This window comes from Mauremys reevesii, linkage group 8 (assembly GCF_016161935.1).
Source record: "Mauremys reevesii isolate NIE-2019 linkage group 8, ASM1616193v1, whole genome shotgun sequence".
NCBI lineage: Eukaryota > Metazoa > Chordata > Testudines > Geoemydidae > Mauremys > Mauremys reevesii.
In genome coordinates, this window is record NC_052630.1 from 78,089,659 (window position 1) to 78,102,350 (window position 12,692).

A 12,692-nucleotide genomic window follows, 5' to 3' on the forward strand; every position below is an offset into this window, starting at 1 on the left:
AACAAAGGATTGCTTACTATTTTTTCTAAGTTCTTGTTGCATCATTATTGGGACTATTTTCAACTTCACTAAAACTGTACTTGGATAATAGCTGAAAAACAAAGCGAGTACCCCCAAAATGTGTGCAACACAAACACTAGAATAAAAAAATGCATTTTCAGCACTTTATCATAACATTAATAAATCCTCAAACATTTTCATGTTTAGGAGATGGGGAAATAGACAAGTTGAGCCCCTTGTCAACAAGTCCCTTATGTGGTGAAAGGATGAGGCAAATTCAGAGATGGAAGAAGCAAAGTCTATCCATTGCAGCTTCCATATTACAGATGAGTACTTCTGCAAGGACAAAGGACTGCCCTTTGTATCAGACACATGTATGGTCCGCACGTGCAATACCCTATACTACCAATGAATGCATTCCATGGTGCAAAATAAATTGTGACCTCTTCAAACAACATGTCAAATTTAAACTAACTGAATTATTCTTTGGAAAATTACCCATACAAGACACCCTTTTTTAATGGAGTTCTGAACAAGTATGCTCAGTGGAACGTAAGAATATGGTAATAGTAAAGGGACAGAGTTATGATTGGTTGAGTAGCTTTAACTGTATTTCTATACTTTAGATACTTACAGGACTTTTTTGAAACCTTAACTTAAATGTTAACATAAGCCTGAAAAAATCAAGCCATTCGAGAGAGGTTTTCACCTGAAGTTTTTGGCCTTAACTCCAGGTTGAAGCCTTCTGCAGGAGAATATACATTATTTTCTACAATATGTTATAGTTCAGTTACATTTGTTAATGCTTACAATAATTTCATCCTAATAGCCCAGTTTAGTATATTTCCAGTATATATCCAGATGATTTAATATGTGCTCTTCTCTATAAAGAAAGTATTCTAATATTTTTGTCACTATGCAAGTGCTATCCATTGAAACAGGTGTTTATTTCTTCTGGAAACAGATATACAGTATTAGATTACCATTGTAAAAGTGTTTCAAGCCATTTGAGAGGAACATGGATAGGGCCAAATTCATCCCATGTGTAACTACACTAGGGATGAATTTGGCCCAGGCAGTTATTTTGCTGTCTCCCATGTAAGCTTATGAACGGGTTTGCATTTTTATGTAACCTATTTTCAAATTCTCAATACATTTCAAATATCACTTACTGATTACTAGATGTACCTTCTTAACTAATTTAATATAACAACTTGTCATATAAAGAATTTTTATGTGAGCATTACTGATTTGGAGTTAGCAACACAATTCTATTTGTACATCGTGAACAACAGCCAACTGTTTTCCCGCCCCCATGGACAGATAACATACCTCGTCAAATACAATTTAATATTTTTAAATAGCATATACTCATTAAGGTGTTAATGAAGCAAACTGACAGAGACTGTTTAATAGAGTTATGATTTAATTTAAAACCATTTTACGTGCCAGCACAGAATGCTTTTGCATGTAACTTATTTCACCTGTACTACACGTAAATGCTTTTACTGCTTACTTTTCATATAAAATACTTCCTTAACTTTGTCTAGCATACAGAATCTATTCTACATGATACAAGATATCACATATGTATCTAAGGTTGTCGAGAAAATTGAATAATATTGTATTGTGAGTTATGGCATGTGACACTATAGGGGAGATTTTCAAAGGTAAAAAGGGCAGCAAATGTAGTGGGGCACCTAACCTTCCTTTATACCACTGAAATGTCCCTGTCAGATTATAGTGCATGTGGTACAAGTCTGAGAGTCATTGTTGCATGTCCATCCTTATTATCTTTAGCTTTTTCTCCTGAGCATGGACAGCTGTGACATGTTACACTAAAATAGGTTTTAGCACCATATGTACTTGTTCATAAGCCAAATTTTTTTAGTAAAAAAGGGAAGCACCAGAGAAGGGCATTGGCTTATGAACGGGTATAGAGAGGGAGAGGTGGGACACAGTCCCTCTCTCCAACAGAGGGAGCAAGGAGAGGCAGCAGAGCCAGAAGGGAAGAGGTGGGGCCAGAGTCTCTCCGCTTTGGTCATGCTGCTCTCCCGCCAGCCTCCGAAGCAGCTACAGCTCCAACGCTGGCAGGCTGCAGCCGTGCCGCGCCGCCCGGTCTGGCTTGCTGGAGCAGCTACAGCCAGGCAAGAAACATCCTCCCTTGGCCCTCCCCAGATAAGATGGGAAGGGATGGGATGGGGGGGGCAGGGATGTTCTGGGATGGGGGCGGTTATGTGCGGGGCGGTCACAGGGGTTAGTCCCCTGACTACCAGCTTCTCTCCCCAATTTTTTTTCCCCCACCAGATGCTGTCCCACGCCCATCAGGGTAAGCAGCTGGCACACCGGGACACTTTGTTTAGTTAGTTTCCCTCCGTGCCTGTGGACGCTCGAGGTAAACAAACCATCTTGGCCCACCAGTGGCTTACCCTGATGGCCAGGGAGCCAAAGTTTGCTGACCCCTGAATTACAGGGTCGGCTTATGAACGGGTTATAAAAAATTTCCATTTTTACTTATCCATCTTGGGGGTGGGAGGGGTCGGCTTATAATCGAACTGGATTATGATCGAGTATATATGATATTTTAAATTTCTGCTTGTTATGGTAACTTGAGTCATTAAGCAGGAGGAGATGAAAGTTCTAAAAACCATTAAAATTGGCTGATGAGCTCGCCCATCACAAACATGAGTTTTCTTGATAATTTACTTTTTTGTACGAGTTAAATTGAAATTAAGCTCCTCTTAATTAGGACAAGAATTTTCCATTTTACCCATGCACATATTTTTACAGAGGGGTTAATAATGCACCTATAAAATGGGAATCCAGTATTAGAAGTGAGCAGCCCCAAAATCTATGGATGATCATTGTTTAATGTTACACATTAGCTAAACTATCCAAGAGTGATGCTATGATTTGATAATTGACTTAATTATTACAAAGGCTGTACAAATGGAGTTTTTCTATACCATATTTCATCTCATTTTTTAAAAAAATCACAAGCCATTTAAATTATGTAAATGGAAGCCTCAACTAAAAGACAAGAGATCTCCTAGTAATCTACCTAAATGTCATGACGATGGTAAGCAACTGAAACTAAAATAAACTAATACACACCAGTAGCTTAATAGAAATCTGAATTATCCCCAGAATATGAAGCTATATTTTTGTTATGTATTATAGGTATGTTCAAAATCTACTTTGTTTATGGCAAATTCTAGTTTGCAAATGTGATGCATTATTATATTTTAACTAAGTTATTTTTAGCCAAGTACAAAACCAGCAAAAGAGTTGAGCATCTACATTCCACTCTAATTATGCCATCATGTTTAGCAGCCAACTATTTTAAGCCCTTATAAATGTGGCAATACATATCAGTGATAAAAACCAACACTTCTGTTTTATGAGGCAATGGGCCAACTGGCTACATAGATGATCTCAGTTAAAGAATTACATTTTTGCTGTCTAGGACCGTTTTATACCAGGTCTTGAAAAATTTGCCAGATAGCTAATAGCGACCAATAAAAGACAGGTGAGTTCCTCAGTCAAGTTCAGTGGCAGCACACTGTTGAAAACAGTGCTCTTATACACACTAGTTATGGGAAAGGGATTTGCACTAAGGCATTATCCCTGTACTCTTTGTGTGCTCTATCTATCGTGGTAGCTTTGTCTGAGAGCTGTGTATCTGAAATGACCTTTTAAGAGGCAAAAATTCACTCAACACCCCAACCTGCTGAGAAAGCTACTGCTGCCTGCCTTCCTTCCCAGCTACTGGGGTGGGAGGCAAAGCCTCCCATATTTCTCCCACCACTGTCAGGGAAGATTATGTTAAAATTACTTTTCAAGAGCTAAGGCTAAAGCTGTTTTATCAAATATTCTGTCTGCAGAGGTATAGACATCTAACTCCATGTCTAGTAAAAATATATGGAGAATCACACACCCATTTTACAGTACTCTATGGGAGTAATGCTTCAGCTCAAGAGATAGAAGATGATGCACTCCACCAGAAACAATACTATTTGACAAAATCTTCCCAGAACATTGCTGATATACATTCTGATTCATTTGGAGCATATTTCTGTGGTCTTCCTCTTTTTTTTGGCCCTTTCAGAGAAGTGAACACCATTCATTGACTTCTAATTCCCATTTTTATGTAAAGAAGTTCTAGTTCTTCTAACACTTAATAAGAACAACAGAAGGCCATTTCCTGATTCTAATAAATGTTAGTAGTGAACTTGTCAATGAAAGAACAGTACTAAGGACAACTGTGCTCTTATAAAAATCTAAATAGGGACATCTGAAAACTATGGATGCCCTCTCAGACCCTACATGAACAGAGACAATGTCTACTACAAAAAGGGCATTAGCAGATAAGAAATCTGAAGAAACAGACTCCATTAGATGAATTACACAGAGCCTGTAATAATAGATTTAGACTTGAAAGTACAAATAACCTGCTTCCCAGTTTTTTAGTTGGTTTTTTTTTTGGGTGGGGGGGGAAGGGGGGTAATGCTTTTTTTGCTAAAGGCACTTGTATCTATGCTGACGTGCAGTATACTCCTTAAATTGTCCTTCTAATTGCTCTCACAATGGAACCCTGACATTTTAGACGTTGATTGTGAGGCTCTCCAGACTCTGCTGGAAAACCTAGGATTTTACTGAAAGTGCATTTTGCAGAGATATTAGATAAATTCTACTCCTTGGATAGAGTAAGTTCTCCCTGATACAGTATTAGGACATAGGATGATGTACCAGCTCAGATTTTAAAAGGATCTGTCACCTCCTTTTGATGTGGTCTTTTGTGGGGTCTCAGCTTCTCCTGACTGATCCTTCTTCATTTGTTCTCACTTGGGTCAGTTCCTGGACCCTCACCTTCAATTAAGTCTATCAGACCTTCAATTCTAGGGCTTGCAGTCTCCTGGCTGTTTTCTTGGAGGCAGTCTGAAGCAGGGCTGTTGCCCCTTTTCTATCCCAGTCTTTTTTGCCTCCCTTTCCTTCTCTAGAGTCTCCACTTTATAGCAAGTCCTGTTTTCTCTATTGGTTGCAGCTGTAGGTTCCTGCCTCATTGCTTGTAAACAGGAGGACCTCTCCTACCTCCATTATATGCTCAGTATGTGTGTTGTAGATCCCATTACAGGGGCTCAATTACTTTGGTGCACACACTCCTTCAAAACTAGAGGTTAACCTTGGTCTCATTCGATTGCCTGACCTGACTTGGAGACCTGGTACTCTTCTATGGAGGCACCATCTTGTGCTCCATAACCAGGGGAGGGAGGAGAAGGGGGCACAAAAGTTCCTTAACAGCTTGATTTTCTAGGAAGCTGAACACCCAGCAGCTCCCACTAAGTTTTGATTTTGTTTATAATTATGTTACTATTTGAACCAAGTGTGTCTGCCTGAATCTAGTCTACAGATAAACCTCAAAAAACTTTAAGTAAGTTAATCTCAAAAAGGTGATAAGCCTAAGGATCATACAATATTGTTAACTACTTCACTCAAACCACCTAAAAAGAGAGACAGTTACATAAGAATCTGAACAATTTACTGTGAGTGGTGTCTCATTTTGTTGTCAAAAGTGAGACGAGTCTCAGAGTGTACTACCACTTTCTTGCCCCTTACCAACCAAACCCCTTGTAGCAGGCTCTCAGGGACCTGAAATAAGGATGGAGAATTGACTTTTCTGAAAATTGGGAACAGTTGGCAGAAGACAACATCTTTCTACAGGCATCTGAAACCGGTCTGAACTGCAGCCCTCAGGTATGTCACTTCCTGACCCACTTCTTGCTTGTGCACTTTAATATGACATCTCCCAATTTCAGCCACTGCCCCAGAGCAATCACAACCTTTAGTGTCTGACCAATAAGGGGGCAACTTGCTCCCAAATAGCCAATGAACTAACTGAAGTAGCCGCATAATGACTACCACAGTCAGCCTCATTGCACAGTCTCTGTGTCTACTCATGCTCATGTATATATATTCGCGCTAGCTCTCATCAAAAGTATAAATAGCAGTGTTACCATGGTATCATGGGTAGCAGCAGTGGAGGCATGCTTTACCACCCATTTAAGGAACATTACTGCAAACCTTCTGGACTACAGTACAGCACTACCAAGCCTCAGGATCTGGAGAACTGGAACATCAGCAACCTCAAAGGTTCTGAAACTCATTTACCCCTCACCCTGCCAAATCTTTATTGCCACTGAGTTGAGGTGACATCTTCCATCATCACCACACACTAGGATACATAAAAAAGCTAGGCACTTGGAGTCAATTGCTTAATCATCAAAACCACTAAAAAACACAAGATGACAACAGCTGCACCTCCAGCCTCTGAATGCAAGATAATCAGAGAACAAATTATTGGACAATGATAGATATCTATTTTATAAATAATGGCCATACTGAATCAGACCAATGGTCCATCTAGCCTAATATCCTGTCTTCCAACAGTGGCCAATACCAGGTGCTTCATAGGGAAAGAACAGAACAGGTAATCACCAAGTAATCCATCCCATCACCCATTCCCAGCTTCTGGCAAACAGAGGCTAGGGACACTTCAGACCATGGTTTTGCATCCCTGCCAATAGCCATTGATGGACCTATACTCCATGAACTTATCTAGTTCTTTTTTGAACCCTGTCATAGTCTTGGCCTTCACAATATCTTCTGGCAGAAAATTCCACAGGTTGACCGTGCATTGTGTGAAGAAATACTTCCTGATTTAATTTGGATGAAGCCATTAATGTTGCTTGTGTCACTGAGATGTGGTTCAATGCCACTTCTAATCCTGCCCTAGCACAGCTAGTACCCAGAGAATACTTTCTATATCATAAGCCAAGACACACCCTAAAATGCACTGGGGGAGGCGGGGCAGGGGAAGAGAGATTAGCAGTACTGCTCTCCTAATATCCCAGATGCAGAAAATTCTCCACCCAGAATCACATATTGGAGTGCATCCCATATATTCTATGCTCCTCCTTGTTCTTCACCTCACACAACTCCTAGCAGCATATAGACCTCAAGATAAGAAACTCTCAGTTCCTCCAAGAAACTGACAGAGCGCTGCCCACTACGGTGACAGAATCCCTCAGATTCCCAGTATTCTCTGATCCGAACTTCCATATACAAAGGATACAACAGTATTTTTGCTCATGGCCCATGTAGAAACCACGAGATTTTCCCAGACAATCTCCAGACCCACACATTCAGCAGGACATATGCTGAATCTTATAGTCAGCTTAGAAATGGACACGGGAGACATATCTTCTAGTTTAACCACCACCTCATCCAGGCAAAAATCAGAGCCTCACCTCTTTCCCACCAGGATAATAGAAATGACCTTGAACCCTCTAGATTTTCAACTCACTCTAGAAGAATAAGCCACCCAAATACTGAAAGACAAAACACTAATGAGTTAGTACAACAGCACAATCACCACTACCATAGATGCTCTAGCCCCAAGCCACCAACTCCTTCCATGCTGACCTAGGTCACCATAGTTCAGATGAACAGAAACTGAATCACATAGGAAGAAAGTTGAGATCACCAATGGCACAAAAGCATTCCAAAGTCATCTGCCAACTGTACAAATAATTCTTACAGTGGAGTACAGGTGTAAAGAGCCTTCTATGGCTCTGCAATCAACACAGCAGAATCATTTGTGAACTGACTAATCAACCCAGGAAGACTTAAACAGATCACTGTGAAGAGCCATCTGCATACTTTGCTGATGAATACAATTATGATTAATAGGCAAAGAAAATCCCATTCCTGAGCAGATCATATTATCCACTCTGCCACTGCTACTAACTTTTGCCCCACCATACATGCCAAAGTGAAGAAGCCCTAATAAAATATTGCAACAATGAATCCACCAGACCCAGGCCCATCATGACTGGTGAAAAACAACCAAAAACAACTATGTTCATTATTAATAGAAACTGTCAATGCCTCCTTCAGAGTACCCCTGCCAAACTCCTTGAAAAACACAATAGTTTCCTTATATCACTCAATCCTGAAGATCTTTCCAACTACCTTCCATCCAACCTCTGATTTGGTGTGCTCACTGCATGGAAGAGGACAAGGGCATGTGGCATGGGTTTTAACCAAGCTACAACTTTATTAGTTAAGTTACAGCCAAGGTTCCTGTTGGGGGAATAGCCCTGCACAAATCACTCACACCCCATTGATCCTTTGCTAATTCTTGGGGGCTCCTACCACAGGGAGGACTCAACACTGGGAGAGTCTCTGGGTGCTTCCAGTCACTCACTAACTAGCATCCTTCCTCCTTTCAGGGGTTGAGGAGAGAAGGAACCTCAACTCCCAGCCAGTACCACTGTCAAGTAAATTGGCATAGTGGTTCCCTGGGATAGTACCCTGGTCCCTGGTTCACATTTGCCCCCAGGAGATTAGACACGATGCTCACTATGTTACTTTTTGGGATTTGGAGCCTAAATCAGTGAGTTCTTGCACTGGGCACCTGTCATACGGAGGTGCCAGCATCAGCTTGACTGCGTCCACCTCACCCTGCATGGGCTACCTAGGAGTTAGGCCAACCCAATACTGAAATCACCCAGGAACAAAATCGGTACCTATATCAGAGAAGTATACTCCATCCTCTCGATACAGCTCAGGCACACTCTGGGCTAATAACCAAGCCATCTGTGGACTACAACCATGCCGATACTTTCAGTTTGGCCTTCCTCTGGGCCCTATCCACCTTTACATGGATGAATTGCGGTCTGCCAAACCCTAAGGGCCAGCATCTCCAACCATACTATATCAACACCAGGAAACATGTCCACCAGCAGTCTATTATCCTGCTTAGCTTTCCAAATCAGTTTGAGCCTGGAACACGTTCGCAGGTTGTTCTCCTCTAGGTGGATAAAGATGTCTGGTGTATCCTCATCAGGCATCAGCCCATGCAAAAGAGGGATGAGCTGATCCCAGCGATGCCCCATCTGCCATGCAAAGACAAAACAGTGTTCAGCCTAAGGCCCAGCTGCAAGCCTATTCCTAAATTGCATGCTCTCTTACAAGTCCAGTGCACAATACTATGCCCATAAATCCAGCTTTGGGAGTGCTCCAATACATTTTATATGATTGTCTGTGTCCTTCCCCATGTCTAAGTTAAAAACCTCTGGCACTTCCAGCCCACCACTTGTTTCAGCCTCCCCTCAGGCAGCCACATGAAGAATTTATAGGCCTTGGATTGCCCATGCCCTGTAACCTGCACCTCTGATGCATCTACCTAACTGGGTAGCTGGTGTTGCAGCCCTTATCTGGAACAAGTGGGAGCCATACTCTCCCCATGGGGAGCCCAAGAATGACAGCTCCATCTAAACACTCCCACAAACTGGAATTTGGTTAGGAAAGAACAGTCTCGCTTGCAGGAACAGAGCAACCTCACCAGGTGACCATCGAGCCACATATGCTTGCAGTGCCCATACAGGACACAGGTTCCCCTCACAGAGTGGTGCAAAGCAACAGCCTCGTCAATCCCAATCTGATCAGTTTTCAGCTTGCGGATCTTGAGCCACAGAGAATTACCTTCCCACGGGACAGCATGTAGTTCAAGAGACTTCCTTGAAGAGCCTCCTTTGGCCAAAGGGACCAGCTCACTGACCTGAAAGGCCCTGAAGAAAGCGCACAGAAAGGCTGCCCTGAAAAGTACAGCCTCCCCGCCCCCAATAACAGACCCAAGGAAGAACCTCAACTAACAGCCTATGGACCCTGCAAAGTGACATCACTCTGTGTCCCGGCAGCCTGGGCCCAACCCTCCAGCATCCTGCGGACCATAAATCCCTGACAGGTGTCTGGATGACCCACAGTCCTGCAGTAAAAGGGCACCCCAGATAAATGATTAGCTATAGTAATACTATTAACTGCCAAATTTGGAGTTCTAGTACAGGCCAGGCCCTGGGTAGACCCACAGCCTCCCCAATACTTGGAACTCCACAAATGCTATTCTGTGAGCTAAAGAGATGCAAAGTACAAGTGCTCCCTTGGCCACAGATACTGCTCCTAGCAACCAAGATTCCCTAGGCTGCCAGCATCTGTTTGGGCACTTCTTTGGCCTTCTGTGCTAGTACTCTAAATCAGTTGACTCAAATTCCTGGCTGCTGGAAACCAGCAAACAGGAAGTGGCCCTGAGCACAGGGTCCTATCATGGCTCCAAATGACATGCCAAATCCCATGAGACTCTATGGTTCCAAATCCCATGAGACTTCAAGCCTACCCCTGAAATCCTGTGGCATCTGGAAATCTCACAGGACCTGGCCCATCCTGTCCTTTTTTGCCCTCTCCCACTCTGGGGGCAACCAAAACTTACCCCTTGCTAAGCTCATGACTTTCTTCTGAGAAAAGTAGAGGTAGTAGTAACCACTAAGCTCCAACAACATGCAGTGTCAGACAACATCCTGAATGATTTACAATCAGGATTCAGACCAGATCACAACAAACAGACATCCCCAGTGGCACTAAGAGACCATTTCCTTATGGCCACAGATACAGGCAAGGTCCCCATGCTCATACTGTTGGATTTCTTGCAGCTTTTGACAAAGTAAAATCAACAGATACTGCTAATTTGCCTACTTGATGTAACAGGAGAAAATGGCACAGCATAACAGTAGCTGCAGTCACTCTTCTCCAGCAGAGCTCAGAGTGGTGATAACTAGCTGCTCCTCTTCTCTAATGGCCTTCATCTGCTGAGACCCACCGACATTCATACTAGCTCCCCTTTTCGTCAATATCTATATGAGACCACTGGGAAAGAAAGACAGTTATGCCAAAAGCTCAGCTGTCAATAATACGCTTTGACTATATCTCACTCTTCACTGTTGCAACTCCTGCCATTAACTAAGATGTCATCATGCCAACTAAAGGCCAGCTCTTGGATGAAAAAACAGCTAAATCAAGCTGAACCCAGACAAGACCAAAGTTGATGCTGGGTGGAAAGGGAGGGGTGGGGGAAGAGACTACTTTGAAGAACTAGCAAGGACATTGTCCTACCCCCTTCAAATGGAGAAACCGCATTCATCAAAGTGGGGAAGAGCCATGGGATTCTGTCTGACTCATTCAAACTGGATGATCAGGTGGTGCCTATCAAAAAACACCTTCTTGTACCTCCAGCTCACTAAGAAACTTCACCCCTTCTCCTGGAAGAGGACCTGGCCATAGAGATCCATGTATTTGTCAACTCCAAACTGGACTACTGTAATTAATTGTATCCAAAATTGAATCTAAAGACAGTGCACAAAATGCTAGTACAAAATGTGGCTATCCACCTCCTCTGTTGTCTAGGATACCACAGCACACCAAGCCTATGCTCCCAGTCCCACCACTGGCTCCAAGTCTTTTTCCAATGTAAACTGAAGGCCTTAATCAGCAAAGCAATTAATGGATCAAGCCCCAACAATATTTAAAAAAAAATAATGAATTTTTTATCTATGAATGGCCAAAACAGTTACTCTCTCTAAGAGCCAATGTAGATCAAAACCCAGCATGAACTGCATGAGAACTAGAGACAGAACATTTTCGACTAAGGGGATCTAAGTACAGAATGAACTTCCAGAAGAAATTAGGCAAATCCAGATTCTGACTGATTTTAGAAATGCCACAAAACATTCCTCTTTCAGAAAGGCTTTCCTCCAGATTAAGAATAATACCAACCACCAATAACATAATACCAACCACAAGATCTTAGAGTTTGCTGTGTCATTTAGTTAGGTTGCTTTGCTCCATGATGCTGAGGCAGAAGCGCAGTATATTGTCACAGTTGGGATTAGATTTCCAGTTTGGTCCTCTTCTCCAGAACTGCTGCACTGAGAGTGCATTGTGATCCAACCTCTGAGGAAGGAGCCTCTGTCATTATGTAGCAAACCCCTTAGTTGATTACAGGAACAGTATTAAGTGGCACCTGGCCCTCCTTCTCCACAAATGTTTGGCATGAAGAAGAGCCTTGTATGTTGGAGAGGAAATACTATATAGGAGAAATTAGGACTCAGATTATATAACTCCCCAAACATGATTTAGTTCAAATATGATTCCTTGACTTATTTATTTATTTTAAAGTTCTTCTATACTCTCATCAAGGAAGCAGTTAATATGATTTATGCCAAATATTTTGCATGCTGTTTATATGGGCTTGAATTGGCTATGCATCTTTGCCCTTCACTTACATAAAATTTTTCTTTTCCCAATCAGACTATATGGTAATCAGCAAAACTTTGGAATAAACCTTGTTTTGTTTTAATATTAAGTAGTATCGTATGTTTTAAAACAGCTCCAAAACTGTAACCTTCCATCTCTTCCTGAAAGACACACAGGATGCCAGGACTGGTCATATTTGATTAATTTAATGAATAGCGTCAGGAATAAAAATGAAGAAGCCATCTTCTTGACAAATTATGATTGCAAGTGAAGTTTTAATCATTCTGAAACTGCAAAGTGTTAAAAGTTGTCATTCTTTGATTAAAAACATTAACTTCATATTAGCTTATTAGCAATAAAACTCAAATATTGAAGAAAACATGTCTCCATTAAAGGAGATTGTCGAGTCCTAAATGGGCAGCAGTTCAAGAATGCTACAGCAGCAGTCAGGCATGTACAATTTACAGTACTCTTTACTTTTCTCGTGCTGCCGCTAACTTTAGAACATCTCTAAAACCACTGATCTAAACATCATTCAGTAATTA

At 41.8% G+C, this 12,692-nt stretch overlaps 1 protein-coding gene across 5 annotated transcripts in view; it reads right to left on the reverse strand.

Annotated features, from left to right (window-relative positions):
• The window catches only part of PKN2 (protein kinase N2), a 130,949-nt gene that overhangs the window by 93,893 nt on the left and 24,364 nt on the right, over positions 1-12,692 (reverse strand). The window lies entirely within an intron of this gene.